A 23,771-nucleotide genomic window follows, 5' to 3' on the forward strand; every position below is an offset into this window, starting at 1 on the left:
TAATATGTGTTGCCAATCCTGGGCATGATCCAGCCAGAATTAAGCACTTCAAGGTGTCGGGGAATTTGGCACATGTTCAGTTTCTCCAGCTGAATTACAGGAACCTACAAGTGCTTCACTTTGACTGGATCATGCCCCTCTATTGTAAGTTATGCATTATCTACCTAAACACTCAGCACATACATGCTGAGTGCCAAAGTTCATCGTGTGCATCTGATGAAGTAGGCTATTGCCAATGGGGGGGGGGGGGACCCTCCATGCTTGAGTCTCTACTGTGCCACAGTGACTTTCACCTCTTATTATCTACATTTATCTCTCAGTAATCCAGCAAGGAGAACTAGGAGCATATGGCAATGGCTGCATTGCTTCTTAATCTTGCTTCACTGCAGATGTGCACGTTAGGACTCCAGAACAAATGGGTTTTGTTGGAAAGATTGCTCGAGTGCTGAGCTTTCTTCCCTCCCATTTGCAGAGAAAAAGATGTTTCTGCACACAAGCCTTTAATGAGGCTTTGAAGCTTCTGCCACTGCCAGGTGCAATGGCTTTTCAGCTAGGCCAGCAGTCTACTTCCCCCTTTGAGTTCCTACACTGTGGTTTAGAAGGGGGATTTTTAGTGCTTTTCCTACGCTAAAGGTTTAGCAATTATTTCCTCTTTTAGCATCACCACAGATTTGGGGACCTATTTGGGGATTTTTACAGAAGATGTTGAAGGGAGCAACTGCTGTTGCGAAGTTCATGAACATCATAGCAACAGCCAGTTGTGAAAGTTGCTACAGGTTCCAGATCTCACCAGAAACTTCTCTAGGTTTTTCGTTTCTGTAATAGATTGCCCTTTGAAACAAAGAAAACATAAATGAGGCTACATAAAACAATAAGTTCACAATAGTTTTGGAGACCAAAATATTATGAATCGTGTCTTTGTGGATTGTAAATTATCAAAGCACAATAGATCTACGCCAGTAAATGCATGCAGGGAATTTGCAATTTTAGCTTTAGATTCCTATAAAAAGAAACATTATCTGAACACCTGAAAGCAAAACTAGGAAAATTGAAGATCTATTTAAGATTTCATTGTTACAAGAAACATCTGTAGTAAGATTTTTATAATGAAGTAAGATTTGAGAAAAATGTGATTTAATTTTCTCCACTTGCATCTTTGAACGCATTTGTGTGCATAGATAATATAGAGAAGTACCTATACAGGCAAACAGTAGAATTTATATTGCACAGAATCTGTCTGTCCTGTATGTAGGATAGCAAGAAGAGGAAGAACATTTTATATATCGTTGGTTATATTAAATTGGAAAATATACTGTTTAGTTTTGCTAGTTTATACCACTTTTCCATCAGCTCAAAGTTGTTTGTAAAGTTTTCAGATGAAGTATATAGAATGCTTGTGCTGTGAAGACAAGATATAGAGATTCTTTTGTTCAGATTTCCCTATTCCTTTCACAATTGGGTCCCTCTCCAGTAAACATTTGTGCATGAGAGCAATTTGCCATGAGGCTCTCATCACATCCTCTGCCCAGGAGGATCCCACAGTTGCAATCATTGACTTTTGTTAGTGACATGAATGAAGCAGTCACTGCTGAATTGTAGTCGGGTCAATGAAACTAATAGTATCTGAGGATCTTGCTTAGACTGCTCAGTTCGCTCCCTTATTAGTATACTGATGATCTATAAAGGTTTTTCAGCAGAAAGCTGCTGCAGAAACACTGCCCAGTGTTTATTGCATGCCGTACAGTTTAGAGTCCTATAAGCTAAATGAAAACTGATTTATGTCCAGAAGCTATTCTTTAAATTTTTGCTTTTAGCTTTCCATTGATTTGAAATAATTCTCCTGTTGTGGTGGGATTTGGTGTTTAATCTTGTTGTCTTTTTTTTTTTTAAAGAAATAATAATTGACATATTTTCCTCTCACAGGACTTGGTTGTTCAAATTAAGGATTCATTTCAAGTGAATGTTGTCTATTATTGCAAAAAACATAGTTCTTACTAGAAGACTGAGCCAAGGAGGAACGTAGTGCTGCCTTCATATATCACCAGGATTCCCACTCATGAAAACACATATACAACTCAAGCGAACACACATGGATGTATTTTACTACATACGTACATGACTAGAACCGGAAAGTGATCACCATTCAGAACTTCCCACCATGCTACACAAAATAAGCAGGATGGCACCGTTCATGTGTGATGGTATATGTGATGTTCTTCCTGTCACTAAGATCACATTTATGAGCACAATGGCTGTGTTCTCCCTCCCTGGTCAGGGGCAGTACACCTCTGAACATCAATTGGTTGGAATCATAAGCGGGGAGAGTGCTTTGTCCTCAGATCCTGCTTGTAAGCTTCCCAGAGGCATCTGGTTGGCCACTGTGAGAACAGAATACTGGATGATATTGTTGTTGTTGTTGTTGTTGTTGTTGTTGTTGTTGTTGTTGTTATTATTATTATTATTATTATTATTATTATTATTATTATTATTATTTTATACCCCACCCATCTGGCCCGGCCTCCCCAGGCACCCTGGGTGGCTCCCAACAGAATATTAAAAACACAAATGTTTGTGCCATCAAACATTAAAAACTTTCCTAAACAGGACTACCTTCAGATGTCTTCTAAAAGTCAGATAGTTGTTTATTTCCTTGACATCTGATGGGAGGGCATTCCACAGAGTGGGTGCCACTACCAAGAAGGCCCTCTGTCTGATTCCCTGTAACCTCATTTCTCTGTCAGTGAGGGAACCGTCAGAAGGCCCTCGGCACTGGACCTCAGTGTCCGGGCTGAACAATGGGGGTGGAGATGCTCCTTCAGGTATACTGAGCGGAGGCCATTTGGTGGGCCTTTGGTGTGATCTAGCAGGGCTCTTCTTGTAGTCTTTCATACAAAAAAAAGTGTAAATTATGAAGCAGTTCTTGCGAAAAACAGCAGAGTGCTAAGAACAAATGACAGACTCAGAGCCATCACTGTGACTGCATATTCTCCAGGATTTGTCAGATGGAAATCTGTGCATTTGTTTTATGTTACATAAGAATATGAGAACTGCAAATGCTGGCATTGCAATGCAGATAAGGATGACTACTTTCATTTATGGTAGAAATGCTATAAACGAATGGCTTTTGGCATATGGTAACTTTGTGAAGTAGCATTAGACCCCTTTAGTGCCTAGTGAAATATGTGAAAACTTACACAAGACCTGACCATCAAAATCAGGCACCACATAGGCTAGGAGTCTGTATGCAAGGTCCTGGAAAAGTAACTGGAAACCTAATATACTAGATTTTGTAGTAAAATGATGGAAACAACTGAGTATGCTTGAACTAACAGTTGTATTGAAAGAAAAAGAAAAAATCAGAGAAGCTATTGGTAAATGCTGTCCAGTATCTCCATAAAACTAAGAATTTCAGGGCAAGATGTAGATTTATTTTTCATTTTTTTCATTTATAGAGCTAGTGTGCTGTAGTGGTTAGAGTGTTGGATGAGGAACTGGGAGACTAGGCTTCAAATTCCCACTCAGCCACAATGCTCGCTGGGTGATCTTGGGCCAGTCACTAGCACTCACCCTAGTCTACGTTAGAGGATTGTTGTGAGGATAAAATGGATGGGTGCTTAGAGGGTGCTCCCAAATTTATGCAATTTCACTTATGTATGCACACCCCCATAAGTGGGAAGTCACCTGTGTAGAAGTATAGCCTCAGTACCATCATTGGGGTGTGGGGTGTGTGCAGTTTTCTTCTTGCCATAGTTAAACTCTCCATAAGATGTAGGTGGTGGCTATCAATTTGGATGGCTATTGTTGGCTGTGTGTATTAGGAGGGAGCTATTGGGGACGACAGAGGACGAGATGGTTGGACAGTGTTCTCGAAGCTACCAGCATGAGTTTGACCAAACTGCGGGAGGCATTAGAAGACAGAAGTGCCTGGCGTGCTCTGGTCCATGGGGTCACGAAGAGTCGGACATGACTAAATGACTGAACAACAACAAATTATGTTTTCAAGTGTGAACCCCCCTATGATCTTCAGTTGAAAGGTGTCTGGCTTCAGGGAATTAGATCCCTTCCCCGGTGGCAGTAAATAAGCAGGTCAAATGAAAGGAGTGTTCTTACCAGATAAGTTCTTTAATAATTACAGCGAGAGACAAAGGAATGCACATCATGCTAAAAAACAGCATTGCTCCCAGTAAAGGTTCACCGCCTCCATCCCCATTAATCTACGCATCTCCTACGTCGGGTAGTCTGAGCTTGTTTCCCTTGCACTTTCTGTGCCATCACTTTCCAGGCCCGTCTAGTCTTTGGGGAAGGATGTGTGTGTCATGAATGCTGTCCAAGAACACTGAATCTGCCAGCTGTCTCTCTCCTGGTGTTTCTTCTTCTAGCTGTTCCTCACCCAGTGTTTCCCAGCTTCTCCCCTCTGGACTATGTCCCTCTCCAAACCACTGTTCTAAATCAATACTGTCCTCCTGCCCTTGGGAAGCTTCAGAAAAGGATGGGGTGCTCCCACCATTCCTCCTCAATCCAGTCCCTGACAAAGGGTGGTATACAAATTTAATAAATAATGATAATAAAAACAAGGCGCATTCGTCTTGGTTTGCTTGTGGGGTGCTTACACGTCTTCCCTTTAATCCTTCCATCCTCCCACACCTTATAGTGCATTTTCCCATCACTTTTCTAACTTCAAAGAATCCAGGGTTGGTTTCCCTCCACAAAATGGATGTGTTGTACTTGTGTGACTAAACACTTTGATCTGCATAAACTGCAAAAAAACACAAAGTTCTGATATGTTCTTGAATCCTTCCCACAAAATATGGATCGTCTGGAGGCACCATTATTCTTTCAAGGGTAGGCTAGTGTAGCCCACCTATTGGTATGGGAATCTTCATTCATTGTGTAGAAAACAAGGATGCTCACCTGGTCCTGGTCCACAGTAGCCTTTCAAGTCCCTGGCCGTTTAAGACTTTTCAAGACTTTCACTAGTTTAGTTTGCCATGAATCCTCTGCACTGATTTCAGCTTTCGCCAGTCCATGGCTTTTGTAGGATCTGCTTTTCATTACATAGGCTTATTAACACATCTGCCAGAGATGAATTTATGTGTACATTTAAGGGTGTGATGGTTTAAATTATGATGATATTTTAAGATCATAAGAATGAATTATGCTCTAATGAAGTGGGTTACATTTTTGGTTTTATTGTAATTCTTGTTTTCTTTAGCACATTGCTTGTCCCCTCTTCTGTTATGTACTCAGTTAAATGAAATTCTTTTTTATTCTTTTTTTAAATCATAATTCATGCCATAACGAGTTGGACATAAATGGGATGAGTTCAACCATATTCCCAAAGAGCAGAAAGCAGCCTGAGATGCAACCAATAAAAAGTTGCATGGAGATTAGGAAACTTTGTGGCATCCTCTTATTTTAAGCCACTGTATTTCTTGCACCTTTTTGTTAAAAAATAATAATGCTGCACTTCATGGAAAAGAACAAGTCAAAATTTCAGTCAAGGAGGACTTGTTTCATGTAGATGAACTTAAACCACAAAGCCTGCATTCACTCTACTTTGTAACCAAATGGACCTTTATCGGATATGTTTATTTATCAGTATTGATTTATATTCTAGAAGTAGATGCATTAAGGGTGATGAGCTTGTGGCCCTCCAACTGTGGATAAACTACAACTCCATCATCCCTTGGAGTCCAACAACATCTGGAGGGACAGAAGTGTACCATCCCTGAGTTAAGATAAGACACAGAGGAGAAAAACTGAGAAGGCACAGTGGAGTGTCTGAGAGGACCAGAAAAAGTGGAATCATACAGAGAAAAGAAGATTGTTACATTGGTGTCTGTAAATTTTGCATCGTACTAATTGAAAGTATTGCTTTAACTCAATAAAAAGTTGACCTGAAATATTGCTAAAATAACCTGACACCCAAAGCAAATTTGGGGTTTTAGTCTTCAAACAAGCCCCTATCATAGTGGTTTATGGAAGGCATACATGTTCCCATGCAGATGAAATAAATATGGTTCAATGCACCATGAAGGAGGAGGAGGAGGAAACTACTGTTTATGTAGGAAGCAAATGACTCTTTGGCACAGACATTTTTTGAAAGCACTGAATGCTGAAAGAAGGTAACGTTCCTCACCCAAATGCTGCTGTTCCTCTCATGAGTTCCTGCTCAGGGTTGAAAAAGCCTTCAAATTCATTCAAAGTAAAGCATTTTCTCCCGCACTCATATTACAGCTATTTTGCTGTTCTAAGCAATATACCACTTCAACAAAATTAGCCTGCAATTACACTTGTAATAAAATGTAAATTTAAGGCGGAAAAATATGGAGCGCTCGTGAATTGAGAGCACTTAATTTTCACTTAGATTCCCACAGAGTGAAGGGTTAATTTAGTAAGAGAGATAAGAAGAATGCAGTAATTATTTCCTCCCTGTTTCTCAGTGAGAGAAAATAACTTCTAACACTTTAAATTCAACGGCCTAAATCAACTGTTCCGATTACCTACGTAGAAATCCCATGGAATATTAGAATGTACAATTAGCATCGATGTTCCTGAACACCTTTCATTGTGGTTAAGGTTTAATGTTTTGAATGTGTAACACTATGAAAATAAGATAAAGGCTTTGAGTTTCCCAATATTAGTCAAAGAATATTTATTTACCTCTTCCTTTCTGACATCTGGTTTATTATGGCAGTTTTATTCAAGAGATTTTCATGCTTACCAGTTCAGCATTTTAACCAAGAATAGCCTTGATTCATTTCTAATGTAGCCCTCATTGCTACATTAAACCCTGGTGGCTTTTCATTAAAATAACTTTAATTTCTACAAAGAAGCTTCATGATAATACTTTTTTTTCCAGGGGGTACGCAAGGGTACACAGTACCAGCACCTCTTTTTGTTGTTGTTAAAAAGTGTGACACTAACAACTTCATGGTGAGTACCGGCACCTATTTTTCTAGGGGGAAAAGACACTGGTCACTATATTAGTGCAACCCCAACACGTTCTCACAAACATACACAACCATGTTGTTTTTGTAAATAAATATATATATATATATATATATATATATATATATATTGCAAATGTAACATGGTTTATCCTCCGTGCTTTATCCTCCAATACAGTATACTTTGCCCGGTGTATTATTATAGAAACCTTATCGAGAAAGAATTAGCTTCTGCTGTTTATTATGCACCACCAGAGCATGTATCTCAGAGTGGGGTAGACTCAGCAGGAAGAAAGGGAGTGATTGATAATTGTATGGAGGGGGGGGGGGAATAGAAACAGTAAAAACAAAAAAAAATAAACTTTACAGCAGCAGCAGATCTGCTGTTACTTACGAATTACTAACAACTTTTGTAAGTTTTACATGCTTATTCCATCTGCTATTCATTAAATAAAAGTTACCATGGCAACTGCCACATGACATGGTATTTATGCTACATCTGATGTACAAAGCATAGTTTGTGTAGGAGTCTGTGTATGTGTATGATGAGGCAGCTGGCATCTCTGCCATTTTGTTGCTGCTCCGGTGGCAGGAGGGGGGAAGAATATACTGCAAGTACTCGTTTGAGTACTGACATTAGTGCTCATTTGCCTAAAACCTCTGACCCCTTCTCCCTCCCCCACCTCCTGCCCAACCACCCCCATGCCCACCCAAATTGTAATAAACTGGCTGTTGAGCAATTTCAGTCAGGCATAAAGCTTCACCTCTTCTGCAACAACACCGGTACCTGCTAGGAAATTATTCGAGGAATGCAATGCTTAAGAGAAAAGGTTGTCTCAAGACTTTATGAGACAGTCCTTTTCCTTCATCGGCTTGTGTCCAAAAGGTATGTATGGAAAGAAAGAAAGAAAGAAAGAAAGAAAGAAAGAAAGAAAGAAAGAAAGAAAGAAAGAAAGACCCAATACCAAAGCAGAAGCTCTTGTCCGAATCTTGGGCCAAAAATAAAACAGCAAGGGCAGGGTAGAGGGCAAGCCATTTGCCTGCTGTATCATGTCCCTCAGAGTTTGTGATAAAAAGGGTTAAGACAAAGGCGTCTTCACAGCAGTATTCATCCAGTGGCTTGTCGAAGGCTGGGCGGAGAACTGTATGTTATGTGTGGCAGACCAACATGATTCACAAATATTAACCAGGGGTTTAGTAGTCAGCTTTGCTGTGCAGGAGCTCATCATAACATCACTCCCATAACATCACCCCCAAGGAAAGTCCAAAATGCAGGAAGTGGGGGGCCACTAGGTGGCGCATCGGAAGATGGCTGACAATAACATCTCTCCGACCCACACGAGGTAATTTGGAGGCTATGATGGGGGTAATTAGCCTCCTTAACCCCCCCAGGATTATGGGGGGGACGGCCCTTGCCTGCTGTGCCCTATACCACCCCCGAATTTGTGGGGGTGGGGGCACTAGGCACAAAGCCCTCCTGTGGGATTCCGGCACTCCTTGATGCCATCTCTGATCCGCGCCGCTAGTTTGCAAGAATCTTCAAAAGAAACAATTTGGACGAGATAAATTGCACATACTTCAAGGAAAAAGGGGGAGTAAAGACTGCTGACAGAAGAGATCTCTGATGACAAGGCAAGAATAAAATATGAGAAGATACGACAAGATACGGTATTGCAAATGACTGGGGGGGAGGGGGGAAAAACCTTCCATTCCTTTTCACGTGATTTAACAAGAATCCCCTCCCCTAATAAGTCAGAACTTTAAGGACTTAAGCTGTGATTTAAGGCTGTGTGGAGATAAACTTTCGAACCAAAGCAATGTTTCAAGACGAAGCTGGAAAGTTAAGAGTTTTGGAATGACGCAGTTAAAAATGCCGTCGCCATCTTGGGAGGCATTGTTGGAGCTCTTGGGTCTGGGAGGAGAAAGAGAGAAATAGTGCTGTTTATATATCGTGGACAAATTCCTCTGTGGGATTTAAGAGCGAAAAATGCCTGATTTATGATGGAAAGAGTGATGTTATCTACGAAGGAGATATATGGAAACCATCTGGACTTAGATTGGAAGAACGGGAAATTCACACAGGATTATTATATTTGCTTATCGGCTTAAGGAGACTAACAGAAGAGATCGTAAAAGAAAAAGAGAAATTATATGAACAAGATATGATGTGGAAACACCAAGATAAGACTGGATAGAATTATGAACTTTGTCTGGACTGATTGGGACTGATTTGGACACTAACGCAGTAATAAGAAGATGATTTGAATCCCCCTTTGGATCTTGAAGTATGGGTTCCCCCAACAAAATTTAAAAATTTGGCTTTGTAATTTGGAATTTATGTGATGTGATTTAATTTGATGTGATTGGCCAGTTAATAAAAATTATTTAAAAAAAAAAAAACAAAATGCAGGAAGTGGATCTATCATTATAATATGTATGCACACATACACTCTCACACACCTATATACAGTGTTTTCCTTCTAGAAAACAAGGTGCCTGTACTATGTACCCTTAAGTACCGGGGGGGGGGGCGGGAAGACACTGCTTATACACCAAATAGCATACTATCCAGTTTATTAGGATCCACATGATGACAATCTTATCCAGAGTTACTAATTGGCACAGTCTGGGAGTAAGGTCCACGGAACTCAGTACAGTGGTACCTTGGGTTAAAGATGATTCAGGTTACAGACGCTTCAGGTTACAGACTCCGCTAACCCAGAAATAGTACCTCGGGTTAAAAACTTTGCTTCAGGATGAGAACAGAAATCGCACGGCAGCGGCACGAGGCCCCGTTAGCTAAAGTGGTGCTTCAGGTTAAGAACAGTTTCAGGTTAAGAACGGACCTCCAGAACGAATTAAGTTCTTAACCCAAGGTACCACTGTAGCATCTACTAGACAGATTCCAAAGCAGACTCACCCAATTCAAACTGAGCAAATCATGATCAAGATTAAATCATTGGTCAATTGTGCTTCCTTGCCACCATGCCCTTTGACCCTGCTACAAACTTCTCCAAAATGGATGGTGGGGGTGGGGAAAAATCGGATCTAGCTTGCATTTAAAGGTGACCCTAACCTAATCTGTGCATTGCAAAATTATGAAGAAGAAGAAGAAGAAGAAGAAGAAGAAGAAGAAGAAGAAGAAATACACAAAATGAAACACAACCATCCTTCCAAGTTCACATTCCTCCCAATTTTGCAGTGCAGTTTTCCAGCCATGTAGTGCATATAAAAATGCATATACTGGGAAAAAGTCTGCATAAAAATGCATATATTCATGAAAATAGCATTATATTAGGGGGAATAGTTTTGCAAAAACAAAATGAGTATATTTATTAATCAAAAACACATACAAAGATGACGGTACAATTTGTACCCTGTTTGCGTTCTGTCATCTCTGATAGGTTCCAGAGCAAGCTGGGAAAATTAGTGTGAAGGAATCAAGAAAGCTTAATAGGAGAAATTTGCTGATGAGTTTTCACAGGAATCTTAAAACAAAATAAAAAACATTCACAAACCGATGTGGAAATGTGGAGAACTGAATTGAAGAGTGGAAAAATAAGAAACTGAGAGAAATGAAAATGGATGGAATCGCCCATACCTAATGGTAGGAAACAAAATTTCAGCTCCTTCCACTGGTGAATGAGTAAAGGCACCACATAGCAAATGGGCACAATAGAGAAACACAGGATGCCATGAAGAAGGGATTTTCATGCACCAGCCGACACTGAATCACATTTAGCTGAACAATGATCACTTCCGATGAGTGAAAATTAGAGCTGTCAGCCTATTAAAGATCTTTTAGCCAAATTTATTGTTTTGACTTTCAACCAATTAATTAACTGATTACATTTCTATATTGCAGATCTTTAATAAAGGTGGGTTTTGTTTTTTTTAAGGATCCTGAATGGCTGTGACAGTTTCAATTAAGCATGACAACGCTTGAATTAAAACAAGCAAACATACCAACAAAAGCTATCACTCCTTGTCTGGAGAAAGGAATGCTACCTTTTTTGTTTCAAATCTTGAGAGCAGATAATGAAGAATAAGGCTAAATTCATGGAGGCCGGGGTATCAAAAACACAGAAAAACCCTGCTGAAGAGGTCAGGATGTTGGTGCTACTACTGCAGTTTAGGTGCAATGATATTGTGTGCCGTTCAGACTTCCAGTCTATATCAGAGATGAGCAATTGGGATGAGGATTGTCACACTTTCCTCTGCCTGAGTGTGTGCTTTGTGGTTGATCAGTCCTGCTATTCGTGTCAGTCAACTATGAGAACTGGAAATGTCCAAAGTAGGCAGAATCAAGCCAAGATATTTTCATGCCAGAATCAAGCTATAGGGTACAATCTGGCAAGTCTGCGAAGGAGGTTTGGGCTGGGAAGTGTCCCAAATAAAGAAGACTGTAGGGTCACATTTGGCTGGCAGACTGAAGGTTCCACACCCATAAGTCTTCCCTGGTCTCTTCTACAAAGCTGTGGCCCTATCTTAATAGCTGGACATTGAAACAGATCATGGCCATGATATGCTAGCAACTCCAAAAAGCATCTTCTAGGAACCAGTTAACACAGCTTTATGGCAGTGTTAGTGCTGGCAAGGTAGCTTAGCAAGAGGATCAGAAGCTTTGCCTGGGGTTTGTTTCATACAAATAAGTGAACAACGCTGTCAGAGGTTTGTAGAATTGGGTGTTGGTCCTGCTTATAATGCTTCCTTGACACTGCTCATTGCTGTCAAAGCCTCAGCTAATCATTCACTTCTGCTCTTTTGATGCAATTTATGTATGTGGCCAGTAAAATATCTCTTCTTCTTAAAAGTCTTCTTAAATCACACTTGTGAACCTGTCTGCCTTCCTTGCAATTTAAATTTCAGAGTACTCACCAGGCAGTTGTGAGCAGATTGAGTGTGTGTGTGTGTGTGTGTGTGTGTGTGTAGGGCGTCAGTTTCTAAGCTCCTTTCACCTGTTCGGATTCTTTCTCCAATTACTAATTCCAGAAAACTGTGAAGTTCACCAGACCTGTTTCACTTGCTCTGTTCATTATACCCTCAAAGTGTTACTACATTTCACCTCCACCGCCGACATTTTCCCGCCTGCGTTTCCAGCTATTATTACGTTGTCTTTCTTGATGGTTCCTCGGGTGGCCATGATGGTTGTGGAACAGGGAGCAAGGGAAACATCTTCAGCTTTACAAGCTGTTAAATCTTTACGCAGGTGTGTTCGAGACTAGCACAGCAGAAATTAAGTTATCCACTGCAAAAGTTAGACAATATGGACTGCATACCCAGAGGGGCAATCAGCACAGGCTTGGGAATAATCAAACATATCTGAAAAATAAACAGAGCTCGTTCACATTGAACTTCAAATCCCAGTTACAGTGCAGAACACAGATGTTAATCCCTTAAAAGAAAGTGGCACCTCTGGGCTGTAATTAAATCATGCACGCTCCACACGACCACATAGTTTTCCATGTAACACCATTTCATTCTTTGTTTAGAAAATGCTCCTTGAACCATCAATACACAGTCAATGCTATGTGGAAATAATAGTAACATCTCCATTCTTCATTTTTTTTATATTCCAAATCAAGGCCACACTTCCCAAACAAAGAAGAACAATGATCCAGTGATTTTCACCTTAGAAAATACAATCTGACATGTATACAGAGTGCAACTGGATTTCCTGCCCAGGGGCCTGGTGATTTTAATTAAACCCACAGCTGGATTTCCTCCACACTTTGGGATCTTTCCCATCCTTCCCTTGGGATCACAGGAAGGTTCCTTATAGCAGGTTAGAGCAACAGTTTGTCTAGCTCAGGTCTGCCTCCAATGACAGACAATAGCTCTCTGGGGTTTCAGGCAGGGATCTCTCCCAGCCCTACTTGGACATGCCAGGGATTGAATTTGGGAAAGCAAGGCAGATGCTCTACTTCTTAGCTAAGGCCTTTGCCCACCCTTCCATGCTGCCCACCACAGCAGTTGTTGTTGTTGTTGTTGTTATTGTTTTACAAGAAGAAGAAGAAGAGTAGTAGTTTGGATTTGATATCCCACTTTATCACTACCCGAAGGAGTCTCAAAGCGGCTAACATTCTCCTTTCCCTTCCTCCCCCACAACAAACACTCTGTGAGGTGAGTGGGGCTGAGAGACTTCAAAGAAGTGTGACTGGCCCAAGGTCACCCAGCAGCTGCATGTGGAGGAGTGGAGACGCGAACCCGGTTCCCCAGATTACGAGTCTACCGCTCTTAACCACTACACCACACTGGCTCTCTCCCTAAAGCACTTTGCAAGACCTAGTGTCAGGGACTGGACATCAGAGGAGGAATGGTGGAGACCGCCTCCCCCTCCTCCTGAACCTTCCTGAGAAGAGGAGGACAGTATAGATTTAAAACGATGGCTTGCAGAGTGTCACTGCTCAGAGATAGAAGAGTGGCAAAGCTGGGAAATAATGGAGAAGAGGAGAGGGAAGAAGCAGAGCAGGAACAGCTGGCTGACGTGTTCTCACTAGAGCAAGGTTACCAGACGTCCCCGTTTCCTGGGGACAGTCCCCGGATTTGCAAATCAGTCCCCTATCATTTCCACTATCATTCCAACTGAAGTTGAAAAGTGTCCCCGGCTTCATTGAAAAAAATCTGGTAACCTTACACTAGAAAGCATTCCAGACCCCCCTTCTCCCAGAACCTGGCGAGCAGTGAAAGTAGGAGAGCAAAGAGCTAAGAAGCAATTGGCCTTAAGCAGCCACCGTAAAGGGGGGGTGATGTTGACGACTGAGAAGGGAAGGGGGGGAGTTTACTCAGAGCAACGCCATTACTCCAAGAGGCTACCTTTCTAAGCTTCTCTCTGTGAATACTGAATAAAAGACTTGGGTAAGTGCTTTTCCTGCCTTCTATCCCTGGCAGCCAACCGTAGGGGTAAATCAGATTCCCTGAGCCTGACACCTAGTTGGAGATACCATTTCAAACCTGGTGCATGCGCCCTCACACAAATTTACAAGTCAGAAGAAAAGAAGAGCCATGCTGGATCAGGCCCAAGGCTCATCTAGTCCAACATCCTTTTCCCACATTGTACAGCTAGAGGCCTATGGGAAGCCCACAGCATACCCTCCAACATTTCTCCATGTTATGAATTAATAATAATAATAATAATAATAATAATAATAATAATAATAATAATACCCCGTCCTTCTGACTGGGTTGCTCCAGCCACTCTGAACAGCTTCCAACAGATTTAAAAAAAACATAATAAAACATTAACATTTAAAAAAACTTCCCTATACAGGGCTGCCTTAGATGTCTTCTAAAGATTGTATAGTTACTCATCTCCTTGGCTTGGGGGTCACATAACTCCATACCCTCCATACATTTCTCTGATGAAAATAGGGACATCCTAAGGAAAAGCAGGACATTCCAGCATCAAAACAGAAACTGGGGTGGCTTCAGTACATCTGGGACTGTCCCTGGAAAATAGGGAAACTTGGAGGGTCTGCACAAGCAAGACCTGAGAACAATAGCAATTTCCCCACTTGAGATTTCTAGCAGCTGATATTGAGAGGCCGACTGTCTACGACAGTGAAGGTAGAAGATAGCCATCCTGGCTAGTAGTGTTTGATAGCCTTAGTCTCCAGACGTCTGTCTACTAATCTAGGGGTGAGGCCGTCCTCCATTGTGTGCCCATTTTGTGAAATGAGCTCCCTACGGAGATCAAGTGAGCAACTATGGCGGGGTACTTTTGCAGACATTTCAAGATCTTTCTCTTTTCCCAGCTCTTTCCTGGCTGCTGGGATTCAGATCTTTGTACACGGCGAAAGGCAGCAGGTAAGTGAAATAAAAAGATCTAAGATGCGATTTTATGCACATGTATGTCATGGACCTCTGCTCGGAGTCTTTTTTAAGCTCCGAGCAAATCCCCCTGGTTATCACCATAGACCATGTCATGTTGCAGGAAGATGGCTTAATAAATGTGTGTGAATCGACTCACCACCATTTGTCATAGCATCCCTTAGCATTTTAGGTATGCCATGCTTCTGTGACATCTCTGAAATGTGATGTATGTGCATCTCATCACAAACTCATCTAAGAAATCTGTAAGACATGTGCTATTTCATAAATTTCATACATGCCTAATGTAATAGATAGATAATAGTATTGTGCCCCTGCTGTTTCCTAGTGTTCTCATATCTGTTATTCAGACATATAGCTACAAACTATGAAGCAAAGCTAAAAGTCATGCAACTCAAATGCACTTTAATAAAGTCTAAACTCCGGCTGGCTAGAAATTCAGAAGTTATTTATTTATTTGTAATAGTTTCACATTGGCTTCAAATGTAAAAAAGCTTCTCGAGCCCATTGAGAAAGCCAAAACGTGATATATATAAAATACAGTTCACCGAAAGTATGACATTAAAAGAACATTCCAAAGCAAAACATAAATATTTTTTAAGCAGAGTAACAGCTAAATCCATAACTGTAAACTATCAAATCAGCTAAAATCAGGCTGAACCATCAAGGTCTTTAAATGCCTTCTTTTACATGGAGGAAACCAGGTGTACATCCTGCCAAAAGGCATTCCAAATGGAACCACCATAAAAAAAGTCTCCATCTCCTGTGTCCACCAATCTGAGAGATCTTATATATCTTATTAGTGGGCATGTAAGCAGTTAATGTTCTTCACCAGCAGTCATGTAAGAAGAAGAAACTGACAATGGTGCAATTCAATCCCAACCTCAAAAAAAAACTTTTGTTGCATTACATCTAACATTAACATTAGGAAATTATTCACATCTGCTACTATATTGCAGCACCTATATTACACTGGCCTGCGATATTCATCGTGTGATATGATCTCAGTAATAATCATATAGTTTAATTTTCTGTGTAACCATGGCTGTGTAATTATTTCTACTCATCTAGAGAGGGAGAGGAAACTCTTATATCTACTGCCACTCCACAAATATCAATGGTGTGTATAAAATAATAAGAGGGGTGATTTATTGGCTGAAAAGAGGGGCAATCCATAGCTCAACCGAGGTACAGTACAACTGTGATTGACTTAAATGGAACTGGATTCTACCACCTCATTATTTTACTGTATCCAGCAATATATCCCATGGATGTCTTCAGATATTCTACCCCCCCCCCCAAAAAAAGGATAACACTTGCCTGTGTTTTTCAGGCAAGTACTAGCCATTCCTCACTGCCTCCTTTCTGTTACTCCACCCTGTCCCCCAACAAAGCACGGACTTTTACTAAGAGTGATTTGAAATGTGGCTGCTTCAGCTCCACTGTTCCCTGTGGCCTGATTCTGAGAGTCATCATTTAGGTCAAGAATTGCAGCTGCTGTTGCAGGGATTTTCCCCCATCTCGTTGTATCAGGTGTCAGCTGATGCTCTGAGACCTGTCATCTCATTGATGGGCTGTGACATAAGGGGATGTTACATGAAGCAACAAGGCAGAAACATAAAAGAAAGCTTCGAGCATGGATACTGCCTGATATTTTGAATTGCAATTGTTCTGAGAACCTGAGACTATTCTAGAGAGAAAAGCAGGGGGTGGGGGGGGGGAGAGAGACAGAGAGAGTGAGAACCAGTCCTCTCTTCTTTTCATATGTTCTTATCTATTTGTCTCCAGATCTTCCTCCAAGTGACCAATAGTGTTGGACTGAGATGGATGCGGATTTAGGGGAGTGCAGCCGGTTCAGTTGCACTGGGCATGGAGCCTTGGGGGTAGAATGCAAAGTGAGAGGCAGGAGACACTGAAATTCACATCACACCAAGGCGCCACTAAAATTTGATGCTCCAAGGGGTTCTCCCAATATATAACCAATTCAAGTTGCTTATATAGCCATGCTATTGCAAAGGGTCGCTGCACAAACATTTAAATTCTAATTGGCATTTAAATCCTATTTTCACACTGTATAGTTCATGCATCTATTGCAAGGGACTCTTGTCCATGCAAACTTATATCACACTAAATGTTACTGGGATGCAGGTGGCGCTGTGGTCTAAACCACTGAGCCTCTTGGGCTTGTTGATTAGAAGGTCAGAGGTTCAAATCCCCGTGATATAGTGAGCTCCTATTGCTTTATCCCAGCTTCTGCCAACCTTGCAGTTCGAAAGCATACCAGTGCAAGTAGCTAACTAGGTACTGTTGTGGCAGGAAGGTAAATGGTGTTCCCATGCGCTCTGGCTTCTGTCACAGTGTTCCGTTGTGCCAGTAGAGGTTAAGTCATGCTGGCCACATGACCCAGAAAGCTGTGTGTGGACAAACACCGTCTCCCTTGGCCTGAAAGCGAGATGAGTGCTGCAACACCATAGTCACCTTTGACTGGACTTAACTGTCCAGGGGTCATTTACTTCTACATTAAATGTGCTAGCCTGTGTGGCCACTGTGAGAACAGGATGCCAGCCTAGATGGGTCATTGACCTGATCCGCAGGTTCTCGTTAGGTTCTTTAAGGTGCCTTATATTTTATCACTGATGGTTTGATCCTTGAAATTTCATGTGGATTTTTTATTATTATTATTATGGGGGAAAATAATTTGGGAGGTGATGCATTTTTATTACTAAGTCCAAAAATGTTACTTGTGATTAAAAGTAGTGATATTTCAATCCTTTTCAAAATTTCAATAAAATAATTAGAGGAGCCTGGGAACATGGGGCATTTATATTAGCTAAAAGGGGGCCCAGGTTAACAAAGGTTAAGAAACACAGGTCTAGAAGTTTGTTCTGTGAAAGGCATCTGGTAAGAGAAAGCAGCTGATGTAATCAAGAGACAACCTTGATTGCAGCTTATGGTTTCTCAGGAGTGAGGTAAACACTAAGTCAAACTATGGCTTAGCTGACAGCGGTGCATCAGCAGCAGAACTGGAAGAAGAGCAAAGCACACACAATCTCCTCTCCACGGACCCACACACTTAGGTGCTCCCTCTAAGTCAGGGGTCAGCAAATTTTTCACTGTCCCTCAGACCATGTGGGGGGCCAGACTATATTTGGGGGGGCAGGATGAACAAATTCCTATGCCCCACAAATAACCCAGAGATGCATTTTAAATAAAAGGACACAATCTACTCATGTAAAAACACACTGATTCCCGGACCGTCCATGGGCCTGATTGAAAAGGCGATTGGGCCGGATCCAGCCCCCAGGCCTTAGTTTGCACACCCATGCTCTAAGCCATGGTCCAGCTTAGCTTTTTGTGTGAACTGGATCACTGAGTGTTAGCAAAATTGTAACAGCTAGCTCCTTGTAACAATGTTTCCTAGCTCAAATTAAGACAAAAGGTATCTGTGGAACATTTTGGAAGACATAACACTTAGCTAGTCCCATTTTGGAACTGACTGCACTATTAAGAAATTGATTGTAATTAGGTATACTTATGGGAGTAATTGTGTAATTAAGTAATGCATAAGTTGTATGATTGGTTGATCTAATTATGTTTACAAATGGGTTTCCCTTTAAAAAGAAATTATAATGAAAATGGAACTTTGAAAATAGAGGATGAATTTGGGGTGATACTGCCATCCATTTTTCCAGGAATGAAGGGTGACTGTCAACTGTTACTTTAACATTACTCCCACTGAAGGTTGAAAGGAAAAGACTTTTCAGCTATCCTGATCCCTACCACTTCAGTGGGTGGTCCTCTGCCTGATTGTTTGTTGAACATAGATAAACCTGTCTCTTTCTCAGTCTTCAGCATCCTCTGTCACTGAACCTTTTAATATTGCCATCCAAGGTAGCTTGCATAGTTTGTTAGAGTTTGTCTGGCAGTTCTACAACTAATCTATAAATAAGTAGTCAGATTTTATCCTTTGCCTCTATTTTCTAAGCTAAGGTGCACAAATCAAATTCCGGCAGCTTCCATATTGGGTACTGATCATGGAACAGGTACACTTCGTTTATTCACTTTTTAATGGGGCATTTGCATTACCTGGTGATCAAAACATACTCCTCTCATGTTTTCCCTGTTCAGAAACTCTGGCTGTACAATTTCTTCAGGTGTAAATGATTCACCACACAGCTGCTCCAGCTTATTTTTGTTGTTGTTCTTTAGTCGTTTAGTCATGTCCGACTCTTCGTGACCCCATGGACCAGAGAACGCCAGGCACTCCTGTCTTCCACTGCCTCCCACAGTTTTGTCAAACTCATGCTGGTAGCTTCAAGAACACTATCCAACCACCTCGTCCTCTGTCGTCCCCTTCTATGGACCCATAATAGCCTGCATAGATGGGCTACCTTCCCATGTTAATGAACCTCATCAACCCCTCATTTTCCTCTACAGCTTAGGCAGAAGCTGCCATCTCGACCATTGGACCCAATATTGGTCTTGTCTGCTGCTAGAGCCTGTATTTGCATACAGGAGAAGTCCCTAACTCACTGAGGGTTTGAAACTCATCGGCTACCCTCACCTGGTTTAGCTGACCAGTTGAAGCCATTTCCAGGGTGTGGCTGCTGTTGCATGCTGACAGCTTCTAGGAGTCACAAGTGAGAGATGAGTGAAGGGTGAGGCCCAAAGGTGGACAAACTACTCCAGAAGGAGCATGACGTATCCCCCACCAGAGGTGCTACCCGAAGGGGCTCCCACAAGGCAAGACACAGTGATAATAGCAATAACCTTTATTGAACTACATAACTGGACAACAGGGGCGAAGCAACTGCTTATATAAATTTCTGGAGGCCTGGGCCACACCCACTTACAACGTGATTGGCTGTCTAAACTTCCAAGCTGCGAATCATAAGTCAGAGTTTAAGGGCCAATGTCAGAGTCCCAAATCCTGAAATGTTCTGTGATTGGATATCACGTGTCAAATCAGAACACAGGGGCTCAGAATCCTTAGTCCAGACTCAAGCTCAAGCAAACACAGACCACTGCATACATAACACCACCCCTCCCCTAACACCTCATACACCCCAAAGTGTATGGTGTATGCTTAAATAAATAAGTTGTACTTAAACAACAACAACTTTGTGCAGGTGTTCAAAGAAGCTGCAGAGCTAGGCAGACCTTGTTTCTCAATAAGATTTTTTCCAAAGAAGACACCATAGAATACCTCCCACTCTCACATATGTAGAAAAGGCCTCCATCCAAATTCTGCATAGGATTCTCAGACTCCATTTTATTAGCTGCCTGTTCCCAAAGCCAATGTATCAAGACAGACCCAGCTTTCATCGCCGCAGAATATTAGCAGCCGTACATAGAACATGAAAAATGCCTTCCAAACCTAATTGAGGAGACCAGCATTTTCTACATAGGAATGGTGCACATTTAACATCAGATGCTAAGATCATTACATTCTCTATTTAGCTCTGACATCCGATGGACTTCAGTTCATGTTTTCCTGGAATAAATTGTAAGTAAAATGGAGCGAAGGCCTCAAGGCTTTCCCCCTGCTGCTAGTGAGCGTCATGCACCATCTCATTCTGACCTACAGCAGCTGCAGTGCCATGGCAATGAAAGATCTGAATATATATATATATATATATATATATATATATATCTCCATTCAAACAGATCTTCTTTTTGGGAGCTGCAAAATTACTTCTCCACAGCCTGGGCAATAGGAACCCAGAATATGATGGTGAGATCTATATTTTATGAGGGCAGATGACATGAAAATTACCATGCAAGCCAGTCTCGAAATAGGTTAGCCAGGGTCTGAACACTGAATCAGAGGACATGCAGTGCCTTGTGCCAGAGCATTAGCTCTTCACCAGATTTTTGCTTCTGGCACACTTACGGCACACACACACAGAAGACCTTCCCTAGCGCTAAGTCATTCTTCTCACTTCATAAATTTTCAAAAGGTATTAATCGGAGGCCTCCCAGAAACAAAGTTCATCCACTGGTTAGTGAGAGTTTCAAGCCAAAAGCTCGAGTGTTCCTGGGTTATGAAACACACAGGCTTAAAATACCCAGCGGGCCACCAAAGTAAGCACCAGCTGAGAGGGGCAGTGATCTCAACAGCCTATGCTGGAGAGGAAAAGCCAATGCACGTTCAACTTGTACATGGGTAGGCTCCGTCTGCCTAGATGCCATGAGCACCTGGGGTCAGTTCAGGAGCAGATGTGGTCCTGCTCCTCCTCCTATGATGCACTATATGTGAAAGGAAGTGGTGTCTAGCTCTTTGCTCTGTGAACCACACTGTCAATATGGCTAGGGCTGTGTTGATTGTCAACAGCACCCAGCCCTGGAATAGGTGCAACAAAATGCCTCTCAACATATGCAAGTTGCTTTTCTCCTTTCAGAGCTAGACCCCAAACATTTTGGATTAGGGAACAGAGATTCCAAGTCTCCATGCATGGCTTTTGGGCAAGAGTGAAACCAAATCCTGTCACTTTCCTGTATAGAACAAGGGGTAGCCAATGTGATGTCCTCCATTTGTTGGGCTACAACTCCCATAATCCCTGGTCATCAGCCATGCTGGCTGGGACTAATGGAAGTTGAAGTCCAACAATCTGAGGAGAGCACCACATTGTCTACGCTTGCTTTAGAAACTAACTAATTTGACAATACTTGTGGAATACAAAGAACCCGTCTTACCTATTAATATTATTATTATTTTAATGAGCCATAAACTCTTTGTATTAGGAGCTAAAGGGGTGGGGGGAGTTCTATTTTTTTATTAAAAAAATAAGTATACTGAGGCAAGGCTGTCACTATAGCATTCCTGAATATATTAATTCATCTGACTGAACAATGCCTAGCATTTGTGTTCTGTTTTGAACAGCCTTTCCAGCACCCCTTGATTGATTTGAGCATGATAGCGATTAGGATGTCTGTTGATTCTCCAAATTTACTTGTTTCTTTGGGTTTTTTTATTAAGGAAAAAAAGATTTTATGCCCATTTATATTCAATATTTACCGTGTGCTCAAACTAGAATTGAGGGGGATTGTGTGCTCGCATCTGTTGAGAGGCAAGAAGAGCTGACTTTTTTTTTATTATTGCTTAGGGTGAAATGTGTGAAATTAACAAGGAGAATAATCCACAAAGAAAGAATGTGTGACATTGATTGTCATGTGGATTTGTATGCAGCAGTGTGGGAGAGATAACTGAAAGGATTTACTATCATTATGTTATGACGCTATTAGAATACTGAGCTGGATGGGGTGGGGGGTGGGGATTTGGTGATTTGAGAGCTTCAAAATGGGTGAAACAATTAAGGAAGGACCATGGCTTTGTAGTACAACTCAGAGTTTGCATGCACAAGGTCCCCAGGCTGAAACCCTAGGAAGCCAAAGCTAGTGTAGATAACATTCGGCTATGTAGGAGAAAAGGCAGCCACAGGGCCCCCCTTGCCTCCATTCTGCAACCACTATTGCCACCTCCCCTTTCCCCTGCTTTGCATGGGCTGTGTAACTGCTTGGGGAAAGGCACAGAAGGGGAGGGCAGTGACTGGCACACCTCAGGCCCCAGAAGAGGATGTTGTTTCTCTATGGTTGGGACTGGGCCTACTGTTGAGGGTGGGACTGGTCTTGTGATGGTGGGGCTTTCTCTTTGGCAGAAAAGACACAAATAGCATCAGCTTCCCATAGGTGATTCTGGGACTGGTAGGTCCAGACCCATCCCAAGTGAGGAACGACCCTCCCCAGGGCCCAGAGAATACCTTCCACTGCTACGTTCCCATGCCTTGACCCAGGAGCCTCACTGGGGCCTTAGGAAGCAGAGTACAGGAGAGGCAGCAGTTGCTGGTGCTATGCAAAAGATACTTAGCCACAAGGCTTTAGTGCATGGGTAGGCAAACTAAGGCCCAGGGGCCAGATCCGGCCCAATTGCTTTCTCAATCCGGCCCACGGACAGCCTGGGAATCAGTGTGTTTTTACATGTATAGAATGTGTCCTTTTATTTAAAATGCATATTTGTGTTATTTGTGGGGCATAGGAATTTGTTCATATTTTTTTTCAAAATATATTCTGGCCCCTCACAAGGTTTGAGGGACAGTAGACCAGCCCCCTGCTGAAAAAGTTTGCTGATCCCATGCTTTAGTGTAAAGCCTTGAGTAAAAATGTTACATCGCACAAGCCACTATATTGAAAACTGTTGACCAGAATATAAAGTTTGTTGCATATGTGGTTTTTGTGTTCCTTTATTCAGTGGGTCCACTGAGCTCAGTACAGCAAGGTTTCTTCTTCAGAGACAAATAAAAAAGCAACCACCATCTCTAGAAGATTTGTAGTGGTGGGTGGTCTTCTCCAATGTTATTAAGTAGCATTGACATTATCTTTCTTATTTATTTGTTTGTTTGTTTGTTTTAAAAACGTATATACTGCTTTTCATCCATTAGATTCCAGGGCAGTGTGCAAGAATATAAATACAATATAATGAAACAGCAAAATACAACAATACAAGTAAGAGGCAACAAAATCCCAAACTAGGAAGCAAACAGAAACCATAAGAAACCAATAAACTTGCCTGGGAAAATAACAAAATAAGTCTTTACAATGTGGTGAAAAAATGTGCTTCGCCCACTTGGAGAAGGGACTCATGTGAAGATCTTAATGTACAGGCAGACCACATCAAGGCTGAAATTATTAGTGACAGGGAGGAGGGTGGCATGCCTGCAAGTATTTGGACACCACAATACTAAACTCTAGATCGCAAGCCCATGTTGGGGCAGAGGCCAAGAACCAGCAAAGAACTGTCCCTGATATCAGCATGACAGATGTTAATGAAGCTTCTGCAGCACTTGCTGTTCCATCAAGGCTACTCCCATTAGGGTGTTAGTTGAAAATAGGCATACTTGCTTCACTGCAGAGCACATGGTTGGTCAGATGAAGCTCCTAGTCACTTTGGCATCCATGGTGCTTTTGTTTTCTTGTATAGATAGCAAATCAACT

The sequence above is a fragment of the Podarcis filfolensis genome (genome assembly GCF_964270895.1).
Source record: "Podarcis filfolensis genome assembly, chromosome: 11".
NCBI lineage: Eukaryota > Metazoa > Chordata > Lepidosauria > Squamata > Lacertidae > Podarcis > Podarcis filfolensis.